The sequence below is a fragment of the Anomalospiza imberbis genome, chromosome 5 (genome assembly GCF_031753505.1).
Source record: "Anomalospiza imberbis isolate Cuckoo-Finch-1a 21T00152 chromosome 5, ASM3175350v1, whole genome shotgun sequence".
Classification (NCBI taxonomy): domain Eukaryota; kingdom Metazoa; phylum Chordata; class Aves; order Passeriformes; family Viduidae; genus Anomalospiza; species Anomalospiza imberbis.
Genome location: NC_089685.1, coordinates 69,857,943 through 69,875,134, shown reverse-complemented (window position 1 = coordinate 69,875,134; position 17,192 = coordinate 69,857,943). Strand labels below are relative to the sequence as shown.

Genomic DNA, 17,192 nt, shown 5'->3' with positions numbered 1-17,192 from the left:
TACAATCCCCTCCTTAACTGGGACTGAGAAACTGAATTCTTAAAAATGTATCATCATAATAATGTACAAAATTCACTTCTGGGAAGAGGTCGGATTGCAATGTATATACTTTAAAGAGAAGGGGTGCAATATGCTAATGAATAAGAGAAGTGTTCTGGAGCAAAGCTTTGGGGTGAGCACATGTGGTTTTATGTGCAGGGTGAAGTTTATTATAGGGGTGCACTCCAGATCAGGTGAATTTTGGAATTCATTAATCTCTGAATTGACAATAAATTTAAGTGCTTCTGCCTACGTTATTACAGTCTTTCCTTTGCATCCAGTCTTGTCTAGCACAAGATTAAATGGAGTTTGAGGTAAACAGAGCTGTTCCATGTGTTATTCCAAATGCTGGATGTTTTGGGAATGTCTAGGGGGTGTGAAGGTTCCTGGAGCAGAGAATGCCTGGGATTTCATTCTTTAACTAGAGAAGCTAAAAGCTGGGAAGGCAGGACATTCACCTGGTAAATGGAAAGAACAGAAACCAACTGAAAATTTCCAAACTGGGTCAAATGTCCAAAAGCTCATGTTACATTCTCTTATGTATTTGTCTGTGCTAAACCCATTTTGGATTTTTAGGGCATATTTGACATGCAGGAAAGGGGTTCCCATGTTCAATACCTGCCTTTGAATGCTTGAGCAAATGATCACAAAGAAGTAGTAGGAATAGCCAAAAATGCCCATATATTAGAGAAACTAGACTTAAAACCCTAAAGAATCTGAAACATTTGAACACTGTTATAAATGGACTTTTTTTGTAAAACTTTGCATTTTTGGAACAATGTTTTTCTTCACATGTGAACTTGCTGCTTGGAGAACTTCATTTTCTTAGCATCCCAAGTATAATCAGATATCTGAGTTCACTTCTTTTGCTGCTTCTTAGAAATCTGCCCTTCAGATTTAATCTTTGTTTTTTTTTTTTTTTCCTTAAAGAAAATATTTTGATTTATAGTAGCTGATTCATAACTGCATATTTGTGCTTCATGTTGTTTCTGTTGCTTGCTTATCCTTCCAAGCATCTTTGTTCAAAGAAACTTCTTCAGACTTCAGGTGATGTGGATCTTTATCCTCCCATTACAGCTGGTCGAAACAAAGGGAGAGGTTAAATGACCTGGTCAGGGCTCTGCAGTGAATGTGTGCTGCAGTTTGGAGTGGGACAGAGGGGAATTTTAATAGATTTAACCATTAGGCCGATGATGGTGAACTGTGAAGTAAGACACTGCAATCAAAAGTGTGTCCCTGGTAGTTTTGTTTCATTTTTGTTTTTCCTCTCTGCCAGTATCCATGAGTGCTTTTGCATTCCTAGTCTGGTAGTTGTTAGCCCCCAGATCAGTTTTAGGGAGCTGAAGGGCCATTTGTGGGGCACAGACAGCTCTGAGCCCATGACTTTCCCTGAGGAGGAGAGAGGCAGAAAGAGGGTGTGATGTGCCAAAGCCAATTGCAGATCTGGAGAACAAACCCCTCATCCTCCCTGGCTGGTGAGAAACCAAGTTTTTACGTTGCGTAGTGAATTTGTGTGCTTATCAAGTCAGAGGCTGATACTGAAGGTGACAAAGCACACTCCTTGTCTCTTCTAGGGAGTGTGTCAGTTTACTCACAAACCTTCAGGCTTAAACAGGAAAAAAAAATGTGTAGAGGTCCCTGAATTCTGCTCCTGCAGTTATTCTCAACATTTTATACCAGACCATGCTTCAGGTTGAAAATACTTTTGTCTGAAAGATACATTGCCTCATTTTAATTAGAGTCTTTTTGGGGGAGAGTTGGTTTTGTTTCCTTGATTCAGTCTAATCCTGCTTCCTGCAATAAATGGCTTGCCACGTAATGGGTGCACTGAATTCTCCAAGGCACACATCTGCTAAAGGATGCCTTTGAAAGTCAGGCTAATTTGTTGGATAAGTGGCAGATTTCTGATTGCAATCTCTTTTCAGTACAGGGGATCACTTAAGTAAGACAATAATCCTCTCTATTTTTTTACCAAGCCTTAGGTTTGTTTTTTTTTTTTTTTCCATCTCTGTTTTAATCATCTCTCTCCTATTTTTTCCTTCTCTCTAGGCATACTTTGGTTTCTGTTTCTTCATAATCAGTCACCAAACATGATTACAGGGAGTTTTGTTGGAGTAGAGCTTGTGTATGGCATTGACACTGTTGTGAATTCAGAAACTACACTACATGAAATTGCAGGATGATGTAGACTACTCTGGTTTCAAAACAAAAACCATCTCTTCTGGATTCTAAAATCCACATAAAAATGGCAATTTTGGAACTAGCTGTCAAAGAATTGCTTAGCTGATATTTTCAATGCTTGCTACAGAGGTAGGAGAGATCTCCTACTCTCTCTGGGTGTTATGCCTGCTCCTCTGTGTTGATTGTGTGCATAAGGGCACAGAGACATAGTATGACATTACTGTAGTCTCTCATAAATGTTAAATGTTAAGCCCTCCCTCTTTTTTTATTCCTCTTTTTTTTTTTTCTTGAATAAACAATACTCAAACAGTTTTAATAACTTTAAGGCTAAACCTGCACCACATTTTTTCAGAATTTAGGGATGGAAATTTATTTTCTTCTTTAGTAAGTTTTACAATCCCCTGTGTGTAGTTGTTAAGCTAAAACATGCCTGTATTTAACATAGCCTGTCTCACTTCACAGGCCAGTCATAAACTTTATCAAAACCACCTTTTGGTGCCTGGGAGTTCCATTAGAAGTCTTGGCTGGTACAGCTGGAGTGTCAGATCCAGAAAAGTTCTTTCTTAACCTTTTTTCAAGCCTTATTTTCAATGTGGGTTGGTATGAGCAATTCCACTTTGGGGATAAGGAAGCTGAGAGGGGAAATAAGTTACATTTCACTGTATGTAAATGTTGTTGCTCAAAATGGAAGCTGGGTTTGTAGCTCTTTACAATGCTGTGACCACTGTGTCAGAGAGCCTTCATGTATAAATCTATCTGTATTTTTCATATGTGCATAAAATAAGTAAAATGCTTCCTCTGAAGGTTTGTTTAACCAGGCAAAACTGTGAGTGTGGAGAAATAGGATTAACAGTAAAGTGAACTGAAGACTTCCCACCTTTACTTTTGCAAATCCAGAGTAGCCTTGGGGATGTTCTTTTTGCCCTGATACAGTGTGTGCTCTTCCAGTGATGCAGCAGAGTTTCAGAAACAACTGCTTGCTGGAGGAGACACCTCTGAGGATACCTCTTCACTCTTACTGGTGCTCACATAAAATATCTGAGGGAAATTACTTTTACAAGAGACATAGATGTACAGTTGGGTTAAATCAATCTTTTTCTGGCTTACTGAAAGAGCTATGGTTGGAGAAAACCTGGAGACTTTTTGTAAACTTTTCTTTCTGATGTCTCGTGATCTGTTTTTGATAGCAGAGCTAATTAGAATAATTAGAATAAATAGTTGATCAGGTGTTTTCTCATTCCAGGTCATTTTAAGAAGAACAAGTTGAAAGCTCTGTAGTGTTCTTTGTACTTTCTTATGAGTTATTTTGAAGGTTTTTTTCCATTGTACTTCTATTTTTTTTTCTTTTTTCCATAATAAAGTTTGAATTTGGAAGTGTGTGTGAATTGGAAGTACCAGAGCTAGCAGTCCTCTTTTCTGGCTTTCTAAAATAGTGCAAGGCACTGAGTCACTTCTTGCCACTAATAAGTTGCGTCATTTTACCAGGATCAGAATGTTCCAGTCTCCAAGCAAATAGTTTGAAAAGTGAAAAACCAGTTGTTACCATATATGTGTGTGTTCATACACACACACACACACACATTCCCTCTCTCTCTCTAGCATCTCTGCTTATCCTAAGGTGACAATTGATCCTTCTGTGTGTGGGACAGTGAATTAATAATCACTGAATTAATAATCAGTTTCAGCAAGGGAGGAGTTGAAAAATACACTCTTATGCTCGTAGCTTTTTTAAAGCTGAGGTTTTATAAGCCTAAATGAGGAAAAGGATGTAGAGATTCCATGGGGGGAAAAAAGAAGAAAAGGTGGAGAGAATGTTAATCTTGTCAGATTAACTTCTTTTTGTGGTGTTGTTTTGCACGTTTGATGTATGATTCGTTATATCCAATTGTGAAGTGATTTCTGTCCTATATGTGAGTGCTGTTGCGATGCCCTAAGGTATATTCCACAAAAAGCCAGGTGTGTTCCTGCTCCTGGTTCTCTGCAGATGTTTGCTAGGCTGAGCATTTGATGTGTTGATTTGAAAACTTTTTTAAACAGGAATGAAAAGCACCATTTTTATGCTGAATATTTTGTCTATGTATCTTCATGCTTTGCCAGCAAACCCGGTCCATTTTGGAAAATCCATCAGGATTTTGTCAGGATAGGTCAATTTTAATGTTTCAATGGCTTCACTGGTAGAAACTTGTAGGCACAGGGTTTGTGGTGACTGGGAGTGGGGCTGTGGCCCAGCCTCATCCCTAACTGGCTCCAGCTGTGCAGGACAGGTGAGCAGCATTGAAGGGAAGGAGCCATGGAGTGCCCAGGTGCCCTGACCAAGCCCAGAGGGAACAGAGGGCACACAGGTGCAGTGCATCAGCATCAGGGGTATAAAAGGCTGGGCTGAAGGACGAGAAGGGCAGATGCTGCAGCCTGCTGAAGAGCTATGGTGCTCCTCTGTGTGGGTTGAAGCTGTCTCATATTGTGTGGTGGCACTCTGTGTATCGTGGTCATCTCGGCTGTGACGTGTGCTGGGACAGAAGATTCCCCTCAGGTGAGAAAAACTGACTAAAGGGGAAAACCACTGGAGTGTGTGTGTGTGTGTGTGCAGGGACCCATGGCTGGAGGGGCTGGGCTAAGGCAGGGGCAAAGCCTTGGAGATTGCCTGGAGGTAGCTCTGGTTTATTCTAAATTATCATGCTAAACCCCTGGCAGGGGACTGTAAGCACCAGCACCCTGAATCTCTTCAGAAAGGGATCCCAAGATTCCTGGATCTCATTGCACTGGAGCAGTCAGGCCCCAGGACTTCAGTGGGTGGCCGGGGTGCTGAGATAATTGCTAAAAGCAAATGAAGGCCTTTCTGTAAATTTGCTGTTTCAGATAAGCTCAACAACGGACGGGTTATGATTATGAATGAATAGCAGGAAAGTCTCCAGTAGCTGTTATCATTATGGTAATGCCGAGAGTCTGAATGCTGGGGGATCAACGGAGTGACAGGTTGCAGGGAGTATTGATGGCTTTGGAGGACAGAAGCTGAGGGCAGAGGCTGACATTTGTGAGGTTACTTAAAGCCATGTACTGTGGAGATCATTTTGGTCTTTGTGCTGACAAGCTTTGTGGCTGCAGTTGGTTTTGCCTTCTGCTTACAGAGGCTCTTTTAAAAATACCCTAAACATAAAAAAGCAGATGCATTTTTGATGACTTGCATAGCAGGATCATTGAAGGGTGTCTAGTGACCTGCTCCTTTAAGAAAATAGTCTAAATGCTGGATTTCAAGGGAAGGCAAGGTGATAATCAGTACAGTATGAAGAGAAGGAGAATCATATTTCCCCCCCATAACATTCCATAAGATAAAAATAGCTAACAATGGGTTTAAAACTACCTCAGTTTAGATAGACACTGACTCTATGGTGAAGTTCTATGGCCACAGAGCATGTGTCAGCAGGAAAGAAGTGATGCTTTTATTTCCACATCCTTCTCTCTTGCCATAGCCTGCATGGTGTTTGTCTAATACTCACACAAGCTGTCTGCACAACGCTCATAAGGAACAATCCCCCCGTTTTTTTCCAGCCCAGCATGGACTACCAGCACCTATAAACTGTGCCTGGAAAAGTAATTTAATGGTACATTTCTTCACTGTGATGTTTTGAACAGCTGAGCTGCCTGGATCAGCAACAATTTGCTGTGCTTTTGTGGATCAAGGTAAGAACCCCAGAGGGAACGTGGCCTCTGAGGTGCAGCTCTGGCACAGCTGTTTTGGGTCGTTAGAGGTCACACATGCCTGGTATCTTCTAGCAGAGCATCCTCCTGCCACCACAGGAGCTTGAAAATATTTGTTGTGTGCCAGCATGGCTTGTCTTTGTTTGCCATTGAAGGGTTTTTCAAGATACTTACATAGAGCATCAATGCCAAAGGATTTGGAGGAGAGTAAGTCAGTTTGCCATAGCTAAAGCTGTTGAAGCCCCAAAGACTTGACAGATGGATTCAGGTTAGATATACAATGTATATTTTTGCATGGTTGTTTGATCAGGCATGTTTGCCCACTGCCTTAGCTGGAAAAAAAAGGTATGGGAAATCTTAAAACAAACACAAAGTTTTACAGCAAAGAAATACAGCTCCACTCATTGCCAAATATGAGTTATCATGACAGCTGCCTGAATGAGCCATGTCATCCCCAAGTTATAAAAGGAGAGAAAGAAACCTTTATGTTAGAGTGTATGTACCTGTCAATATCAAACATTGTTTTCACTTGTCTTCTGAGTGAGTTTTTGTTTTGTTTGTGGTTTGTTTTTTCCTGGTATATTTCCAAGTTTTTCCTTGGCTATTGTCACTGAAAACTTTACCTAAAAATGCAAACAGATATTTCCCCATCATTACCTTTCAGTAGGCATCAAAACTTCTAGGGGAAAACATGAAAGACCAAAAGATTTGCATTAGGTCACAGTTCATCGTACTTTCAGTGGTTCCATGCAGAAATAAAGAACCCAAACCATGCTTTGCATTATCTAATAAAATATAAATGTCTAGTAGTTATCTTTAGCTATTGAAGTTATCTGAAAATAGATAATTTGCGTGCATCATGGTGTCTTGCTAGTGATTTTTGGTTGTGGGCGTCTTTATATGCCAGAAAGCATTCCATTTATTGTGACAGATCATGAAGTACTTTTTTTTTTTTTTAGCTGAGTTTTTTCCAGTCACATAAATTCCATTTTTTTGTTCCTTGTATAAATGTGTTTTGCCCTGGCCTGTAAGACTTTGAGCCTGCTAGAGACAAATTTTTCACAGGATATAGAAAGGTGAAAGGAACTGATTTCCTACAAGTTATGCCAAAAGATGGATGGGTGAACAAAAGAGAAGGGGACTCAGTTCCCTCCATTTCACAGCTTAAGGGAAGAGCCAGAGATGACTTCATCCTGAATTTCACCTGTAAGGACTGGACACGTATGTGTACTGGGCTCATGGAATTAGGCTTGGCTTTCCCACTGGCACAAGGACAAGAGACTGCAGACACGTTTCCCTGGGGAAGCTCTCTCTTAACATCAAGGAGAGCTGCTTGAGCAGGCTGAAATGTGGTGACAGACAGAAAGGCAGGTCCTGCTTCTGAAGCAGAACAACACTGGAGAATGGTGAAGTTGTGCAGGATCCCATGTGGCTGCTGCTGAGCTTGCAGGAAGTACTCGCAGTGTTATCGTGGATATACGCTCCTGACCCAAAAAATATTTGTTTTTGGAGAGTATCGTTGCAGTGTCTTTGTGGCAAAGTGCAGGGAGTTATTTATTGTACAGCTGGTTTAAATTGAAACTTTTGAGTATAATGGGCCAGCTCTCCATCTCATCCCATCCTCCTCCTAAAGTTTTCATGCAAGAGCACATTTTCCATGACTCCGTTATTGTTTGAACATCAGGATATTGCATAAGCCTCTCCTGGGGAAAATGGAATATACAGAAGCAGAGGATGACCTATGCCCACCCACAAGGGCTGCTAAATGCAGCTTCACATATAGTGTCAATAATGAAGAACATCAGAAGGAAAAAAACGTGTGGGCATTTGAATGCTTTAATTAGTGAGTGTTTTAATATTCACATCCAGGTTCTCAGGCTGTTTCTGCAATGACTATCTGCAGGATGTGGGTGGATCTCCTAACCTCTCTGCTCCTCTCTCCCCTGATTTGGAATAGAGCTCTCCTTTTTCCTCATGGTAAAGTGTAATGGGCAGGAGAGAAGAAGATAAGGAAGTGCAATTCAGGGTTTGGGGTTCTGTTGGTTTTATTTGGTTTTTTAAAATTTCTTTGCCGATAGAATTTTAGACGTAGTCATTAGAGAAAAATGTAAATAAACCTGCTAAGGTGTTAGCTTGTGCAAGTTAGGGTTTGCTTTGGGGGCAGTATTGTATGACAGGCTTCATCCTAGACAAGGAAAGATTAATGCCTGGTAAATTCATGTTACTGCTACTGAGGAGGAGCATTCCTGGGTCACCCAGCATTCCTGTCAAAACAATCTGGAGTTTTGAGCATTGCACACACTGAGGAGATCCAGTTCAGTGTTGTGGTTTAAGTCAGTGGCCTAGCTCATTTCAGTGTCAAGAGAAGTACCTTAGGGGTCTTCTGAATCCAGGATTCCTTTTGTGAAGTCTGTTACAGACTTCTTGTGCTTGATTTTGCTTTGCTGCCTGGAAAACCACCGTCTCTGGGTTGAATGAAACAATACTTGAAGAGCCTGTCGTAGTGCTGGAAGTGAGCAGGACAGGGAGAGCAGGTTGTGCCTTCTGATCTCTGTATGGCCAGACCAGTGGAGCAGGTAAATAAAAATGTTCTTTGCCTTTAGATGTGCACTGAGTCCCTCAGAGTGGAAATAAGCAGTCACTGTCTGTTTGCAGCATTATCTTATCAAATCTCTTGGAGGCTGCCAATTGACAAATTGAGGGAAGATTGTCTCCTCTTTGAAAGGTATTTCCCCTTAAGAGAACCTCTGACTGTGAGGCAGAAAGAGGAGTAGCCCTGATGAGTACTATCTGCTATAAATCATTTACTTGAGATAAAATTTTGATAAGCTTTATAGAGAAATGACCTCAGTGTTTTATTTCAGTTAATAGGAGCTGTCACTCTGTGTTTATTGCCCCCGTAGTTAAAGTTTATGGAAGTTCCTCAAAGGGATGCCCTTGAATCTGGGACTTAATGACTTCTCCCTCTACTGGAATTAGAGCTTCTAATTGGAGCAGCTTAGATTAATGTCACTTTTATGCATGGGTAATCATATACAACCTTCATGTATCAGAACTCAGATCTACAGAACTACGGTGTTAAAAGCCAAGAAACTCTACGTCAGTGACACATCTTGGAGCTTGGAGAAGAATTTGAAAATCATGATAATAAATGTTCTGAAGTTTTTAGGAAAAGGTTTTTCACCCAGAGGGTGGTCAGGCCCTGAACAGGCTCCCCAGGGAAGTGGTCACAGCCCCAAACCTGACCGAGCTCCAGAAGCATTTGGACAGCTCTCTCTGACACATGGTGGAATTCTTGGGATGTCCTGAGCTGGGCCAGGAGCTGGACTCCAGTGATCCTTAGTGGTCCCTTCCAACTTAGAATGTTCTATGATTTCATGTAAATGAATGCACCTATTAAAAAAATGACCCAAATCTTTAGGGTTTGTGAGTTTCAAGCTCTCTTCCCACATGTCTCTCACAGGTACAAGTAGTGGATTTGGTCTGATTTGCTTTATTTTCTCCTCCCAGTGTAAGGGAGGATGTTGACGTAGTTCTGATATGGCCACTAATGGGTATTTTCGAGAGAGAACCTCAGCTACTGTAAAACTTATTTAGACTTGAAAGTTGAATTAATTAAGAAATGTTCAGCTTGATCTCAGATGGAATTTCAGGACCAAAAAGATGCAGACCTGAGTTTCATTGGTGGTTGTTCAAAGAATGGAGAACATCTTCATGAGACTGGTTTGCATTCATTCCATACAGAAGCCTCCTTTCAAATGGCAGCAGGTCAAGAAATGGAGTATTTTAAATCAAATTGCATCCTGCTTTATTCAGTCTGCAAGGTTCTTAAAATGTGAGGGAAACCTAAAAAATCTGAAGCAAATTATTTTGCTTTATGAAAAAATTATTTTACATTTACGAAGTAAATCATTTTACATTACGAAACCACTACAAAAGAAGTGTGAATGCTGACATTTCTGCCCTTAGGCACTGTTTGAATTTTTGAAGGTGTAGAGCCTATGGCAGTGTCTGTGAAGGTCATACAAAAGTGCATGTATGCTGTGTTTCTGGAGATCACAGAGTGTTCAGCTGGCATTGTTCCATTCCCGATCTGCTCTAATGAGGTTTGCTTGGAATACTGTGGTTCAGGCCTTGCTTGCTTGTATTCTGGATTTTGTTAAAATTGCCAGTACAAAAAAAAAAGTTGTAACAGATTTTCCTTATATTTCTGCAGAGGTATTTAAGTTTTGTATGAAGGAGGGGCTCAAAAATTGCTATTTTAACTTTCCATAATTCCCTTATTTTGTGTGTGTGTGTTTTGTTTTTTTTTTTAATGTGGCTGCTTTGATGGCAAGCTTTATGGGGCACGCCATAAAGCACACACAGGTCTTTATCTCTGCCAAGCACATGGTGTACGCCTGGTACACTATTGAGAATCATTAACTTGCATATATTGTAAAACAGGTTATCCTCAACACAAATAGGTGAGCAGCCAGAGGGATGGAAACACTGCAAAAGAGTGTGTTAAGTAGGTGGTTGATAATCCTTTTTATCAACACGATTGAGTAAAACACTGGATACTTTGGCCTTAAACCAGATGAGCTCTTAAGAGCTCTTAACTGTGTTGAAGTGTTGAGCCCAGCAGTAAAAAGTGAAGGCCTGCAGCGATTTCAGCGAGGTTTATTTTCTGGCTGGCATTTGAGCACCTGTCAGCATGGATTTGTGGAATGTGGCCCCTCTTGGGATGAGCCCATGGAGGGAATATTGCAAGCCCCACCTTAGCTCTTGACTCCATTTACCCTTCTGATGTTGGCCTGTTTTGCATATCCTAAAAGGACTTCTTGCTTTGTTTCCGTCTCGTTGTCACTTGAATGGATCAGTCCTGGAAGTGGTAAAACAGCTTGGTTGGTTGTTGCAGACAGGGGACACATTTCTGGTTGTGCTCCTGTGGAATTCCACAAATGGGGAAGTTGAGCCAGATGTTTTCTAGCACGTCCTTCTGGCAGGTCAGGGGATCTTGCCATGTGCTCCATTTGTACCACTGCTACTTGCTCCCAGATGCTTTCTTAAAAGCATTCCTCTAATTTGTGACCTCATATGTGCCTGTATCAGCCATCTCAGTTTAAAAACACAAGAGGTTGAACATTTAGACTTTGCCACTTAGGCTTCCTTGAAAAATAAATTATTTTGCCATAACAGGTTTGGTTGGCTTGTTGAAAAAAGCCCAAACTAAACAACTTAGATTTTCATGGCGACTTGTCTGTTTGTTATGACAGCATATGATTTGTAATTCTGTGCATATAAACTAAGATAAATCAAATATGGGGTTTCTTATTCTGGAAATTATTGGACTGAGAAGTATGCAGAGCACTGGAAATTTAATGGGAGACAAAGAAACAAATACAGTAGGCTACAGCGAAAAACCTCCTTCCTGTTTTCATAATTTTATTATTTGTTCAGTAATGGAAACATGATGTGGGTAAGTTTCCCAGAAAATATCCAATTTCCTCACAGACTTTCTGTGAGGTAACTCAGAGACTTGTCAAAATCTGACCTATTTTCACGCTGCTGTTTTTGTGTAGTCCTAAGCTGCTTCTCACTAAAAGAGGTTGTTTGGCTTTGAAACCCGATGAATTGAAAAGAAAAATATATGAAATAGTAAAGTTGGACTTGCTGACTTTGTTGCTTAAGTAAACCTGTCATGGACAGCATGATGCCTGGTTTGGTTTTGTGTGTATATAAACCAGATATAAGAAACAATTAAACTTTGTTACCTCCTTTTTCAATAAAGGACTCTAGCCAACCAAAGAATGTAATGATGTAAAAGAAGGAAAAATTACTTAGTGTGGGGTAGTTCTTCGTGGCTTGGTGGCAGTAATTAGTAATATGGAGGGAAAGTACAAAGTGTCCTAACTCTAAAGCTGCAGTTTTGTAAGAGAAGACAGAGACACACAGTGAAAAGGGGGAGACAAGACCAAAACACTCAGCAAACAATTGGCTATTTATCCAGGCTTTCTCCTCAGTAACCATTTGGTATTTTTCCACTGCCATGAGCTGGCACTCTCAGGTCTGACTGTCCCAAACTCTTTCCAGCAAGCTGAACACAACACATGGCTGGGTGCAGAGCTGGCAGCCCCAGCTGCCACACAATAGCTTCCACTCAAAAATGCAGGCAAATCAAAGGTGAGAAAAATCCATGAAGAACAGATTTTGTTGCTGTTGGAAGCTTATGAAGTTGGGTGTTTAACTCCTTTGGTCCGGTCCGTTTTCCTTCATTTGGTTGTGAGGAGTTGATGTTGGTTATGTTAATGAGTATAGGACAAGAGTCAGCTGCTAGAAAATTGGTCTGGTGTTTATTACAACTAAATATTGGGGAGTTGCACGAGATGTCCTCCCGAGTTCCCTTGGTTCTGTGAGCTGTATTTGAAGCTACAGAACCTTTGCAAGCATTAAGGCAGTCTGCTGATGGCTGCTGGAGAGGGTGAATGGCACTGGTTTACTGGCATTTTCATTATGGTGAGGCACTGGGAAGTCGTGTCCCTTCTCTGGTAGTGCCTCTTCTCTTTGAGTGTTACTCCTTTGTGACTGGTTATGTTTCAGCAGGTTACTGGTGGATCTCTTCTTTCCAGAGCTTAGACCTTCTCACTGCATGTGTCAGCTCTAGCCTACCAAGAGCACCTGCTTAGAAGAGAGGGGGAATGTGTTGCAGGTGTGTGTCAGAACTTCCTTCTAAAAAGTTCTTATTTTATTGCAAATCAGAAGTCCTCTAGGAAAGGCAGTCTGAGGGTGTATCTTCCAGAGCATGCTCCGAGTCCCTGGGGAATACAGAGAAGGAAACGCAGAATGGAAGCAGGCAAGGTTCTGGTTGTTCTGATGACAGCTGAAATGGCCATCAAAGGTTTTGTTTTTTCCATGACTAAAATATGTACAAGGGCTGTCATATAAACAAACATGTGATGTGAGAGAGTCTGCGAGCTCCAGCTGTTGGATCCAGAGGCTCAAAAAGGCAGAACTGGTAATTGATTTTGCGTGTGTCTTTTCCTTTTTTTTTTTCCCCTTTTTTCTTTTTTTCTTCTTTTTTCTTTTTCCTTCCCCCCCCCCTTTTTTTAAGAGCTCCCTTAGCTCTTTGTATGTAGGTTAAATGTGTTTGAGTGGGTCCCTGAGCTCTCCTGTGCTTGCCAGTGATTTTTCTGACTCCTACAAAAATGGGAGAGGTAGCTCACTTGGATTTTTACTTGTGTGAATTAAGGTTTGCATGAAGAGCAGGGATAAGAGAGAAATGCTTGTTATGGTGACAATTACTTCTTACAAATGGACTCCAGTGATGTCTTGTAATAAATTCAGGGAGCTCTTCTTCTGCTCAGTGTTGATACTATTTGATGATCAGACAACACAAGGGGAGTATAACAGGAAAAACAACCGAGAGATTACAGCAGGATGTATGGACACTAAAACTGTCCTTCATTGTGATTTCCTGAGAATGATGGGTTATCCTTTCCTTCCTTCTTGCACTTTATCTAATCTGAATTGACATAAAATCACAGGTGTGGAATCTGCATTGTGTTCTGCAAACTCTTAATTCCCTGAACTGCCCGGGGTGGTGGTTTGGTCTGACACCTCTGTTATGCTGGTGTCTCTGGCTCACATGCCCCTGGCACTGTGCAGCCACAGGAGAGGAAAGAAAATAGGTGTTCCTTGAAGAAAAGCTGTTAAAAAAAGCACTGCATTTCTAAGTATCTTGTGAGATTGCTGGAAACAGTTGAACACAATTTTTAAATGGGTTTGATAGCCTACTTATAAACCATGGATTTGAAATATTTTTGCTTTGTGTCAGACAACTGGAGATGTGGCAAACTAAATACACAAGAGAACAAATTGGCCAAGACTGAGATTTGATCATTATACATTTGATTATTTTTTCTTTCTACCACAAGTATATTAGTCTTTGTGTCTGGTTGCTGGGTTTTTTTTGGTCTTTTGGGGTTTTTTAAAAATCTGTTCACGTAAATAAAAATTCCTGCAGTACATTAAGTATTTCATCTTTTTACTGGACTCATTTTGCCTCTGCCTATAGCTATAAATAGAATAATGACGTCTCACTCTCTGGGCTTGGTGCATCATTCATACAGTACATCTCCTTTCTAGGTCACAAAGCTTTCCCACATACACTTTTTTATTAAACACTGTGATAATGCTCAAGAACACAGGATTTTTTGGCATCTGAAAGCAGTGCCTCATTGCAGGATGGCAGTGGGCTACAAAATAATGAAAATATATCATTGATTCAGAACTGTAAGACGTCCTGATTTCAGCAAAAATATGCTTACTCTTAGGAGTGACTCACAGATAGACCATGGTGAGTTTGAAGGGGCTGTTTGATTTTATTTGTCCTGTGGTTGTTCTTGGGAGCTTCTATTGAAGGGTGTGGTAGATATTACACAAGACCAATGAATTCTCATGGTAGAGTGGTCCTCAGAGTGAGTTTTCATGAGGAAATCATGATATTAGCTTTTATTTTATGCACTCAGAACACAAATATGCTCATATGACCGCCATGTAGTTGATGGGATTTTTTGGTAGCTGAGAAGGGGATGGCTGACGGGTACCTAATAGTTATGTCCTAGGGGATCTCCTCACTGGCCAGAGAAAGAGATCTGTGGTTTCCAGCCCTTCCTGTGCACCGGCTGCTCCAGAATCCAGAAGAAACAGTCAGGTTCCCAGTAGGTTGTTGGCATTTCTCCGAGCAAGAGGTTAAATCACTCTGAGGCCTCTTTTTGTGAGGACTTCATCATGAAGTTGTTTCAGTAAGAATGCTTTTTTCATGTATTTCCCATTTACATCTCTGTCTCTCTCCTGAAATGGAAAATGTAAACCCTCTCCCTCCAAATTGTTATAATTTTGAAATTAAAGGGCTCTCAGGCAAAGATATGGGAATAGGAATAACAGTTCTTTATTAGGGAAGAAAATAAAAATAAAATAAACAATGCAGCAATTCAAACCCCTGCCAGAGTTAGAGCAGGCCCTGGCAGCCTGTGGGTCAGGGTGGTGGCAGCAGTCCCATCCCATGGTGGCTCAGCCCTCCTGCAGTGCCAGCTGTGCTTCTGCTGGAGCAGGGATCCTGGACAAGGATGGAGTTTTCCTCTGAAGCTCCAGGGCTGCTGGAGATGGGCCTGGGCTTCCTGTGGGAATGCAGTGGGCAAGAAAGCTGCTCCTGTGGGAATGCAGTGGGCAAAGGCTGCTGTGGTGTCCCAAAGGTCAGATTGTATCCAGGTAGGAATGCTTGGCTCCTCCCCTGGGCGGAGCCTCTCCCCATGGGATGATGGAATTCTCTCAGCCGTGCAGGGACACTCAGTGGCCATGAATAACAGAGATCTCCTGGAGGGAGGATGGGTGGTGGAAGAGATAAAGAAAACTGCCCAATGAACAGAGGATAACTGCTCCACCTCTGGCAGATGGCAATAGAATACGCAACCCCATTTCCAACCTAAGACAATCTGATTCTTCTTAGAGCAGGGAGTCCTCTGGAGGTCCCTGCCAGTCAGAATTATTCTGTGATGCTTTTGCATAGGCAAACTAGAGATGCCTGAGTAGGGTGGGAGCACTCTGTGTGCTTTAAACCTTCAGTATAAAGCACAGTGATGCAAAAGTCTATGATCCAAGGCTAAAAGCTGGAAATTGTACTCAGTCATGTCATCCACATCTTTAAGGAAGGCAAACAGGACCTGGTTTTAACCAGTGAGTTAGTCCAGGCAGTTCTGTTGAACACAGATTGAAGTGCTGCTGAGATTTCAAAGGCCTCAGTTTTGCATGACAAGTGTTGTTTTGAGTAATGTGGTGCCACTTTAGTGCATGAAAACAGTACACTGTTTTCATCACAGATGATTTTCCTGTGCCACAGTATACTTGAAAATGATTTATAACTTTGTAAGTACTTGTAGCCTTGTAATCTTTAAAAAAAAAAGCTGACTCTCACTTTCCCAAAGACATTTTTAGATATCAGCATTTTTAGTAGTTGATTTTTTTTCTTTTTTTGCCACCACCCCCATGCTAGCTGCAGAATAATTTAATTGTGGTTTCTAAACAGATGTACTTGGAAGAAAACCTGGCCAGAAATAACACATCAAAAGACAATTACCATTTTGTTTTATATTTATTATGTAGCAGCCTCTTTCTTTTCTTGCCCCTTGCTTGTCAGCTGAAAACTTCTCCACTTTTTTTAGAGGTGATCCATTTTGAGCAACAAACAAAGACAGAAAAAAATGTGTGTGTGTTGTTTCCTTTTTCAGCAGGAAATCAATGGGAATATACATTACCCTAAGTAAGGTCCTGACACACAGACGTGGCAGTGATTTACAAACACTAATATATGTACACACACTGAAACGTCCATGGGGTTTTTTACCCCCTTAGGGTCTGGAGGAAAAAAAAAGAAACAACCTTCCTGTTTGTTGCCATGGTCACTGCTTATAATGATAGCTTTTACCAAAAGTTACCACACTGCACTTCCTTCAGCTTGGTGCTGCAAAGTCCGGGGCCTTTTAGCTTCTGCTAAGGTTTTTGCTCCAGAAGAGATCAGCTACAAAGGATTTGGTTTGTATTTTTTTTTTTTCTAACAACCATGAAAATCAGTAGCAGAACTTGCCTGTCTCAGTGATGCAGGATCCTAATCTGAGCACACACTTTATCCATAAGAGGAAACCATTGTGGTAATTTGCTGGCAAATGCTCTAAGGCAATCAGCAAAGTACTCCTATGATTTCTGCTAACCCAAAGGAAACCACAAGCCAGTCTGTCTTGGGTGGTTCCTGTGATTTTTCTCATACCAACAGCTGATGCCTTTTTTGTCCTTTTCCTGTGATGCTCCAGCTACTTCACTTGGACAGCCTCGTGCCTGCAAACCAAGCATTCGTGTTGGCTTATGTGCGAAACCAGTTTCTGCAGATGCATTTTGCTGTGTTGGAAAGTTATCTGATCCTTGGCTTTCCATCTCCCTCACTAAACATGCAGGTCAAATTCGTTCCTTTTTTTACAGTACTTGCATTGACTTGAAGACTGGTGCCCTTTCCAGAAATTCTGAAGCTGCAGCTTGCTTTTTTTTTTTAATCTTATCTCTGTGGTTTTTAATATTAGTTCTTTCAGCAATACATAATCTATTTAATGCCAAGCTTCTTAGGCTTTGCCTTAGAGTGGTATGGTACTGCCCTGTTTAACACAGACATCCAAATATGTGACCAGTGTAGATGTCTGGACCCTACTGCCTAATATGAGATGTTTTCCAGATGGCTTTGAAGGAGT

General features: G+C 41.1%; 1 protein-coding gene across 5 annotated transcripts in view; it reads left to right on the top strand.

Annotated features, from left to right (window-relative positions):
- Nucleotides 1-17,192, top strand: part of PDE3A (phosphodiesterase 3A) — a 223,331-nt gene that overhangs the window by 61,112 nt on the left and 145,027 nt on the right. For 2 of the 5 annotated variants that reach the window (XM_068191865.1, XM_068191864.1), the window contains exons 1-2: nt 5,404-5,483; nt 5,772-5,898. The exons of 2 other annotated variants lie outside the window; for them this stretch is intronic. The gene's annotated coding sequence lies outside the window, so the exon portion shown is untranslated. Of the gene's footprint in view, nt 1-5,403; nt 5,484-5,771; nt 5,899-17,192 lie in introns of those variants that run through there. One more of the 5 variants, XM_068191863.1, reaches the window with a different exon arrangement.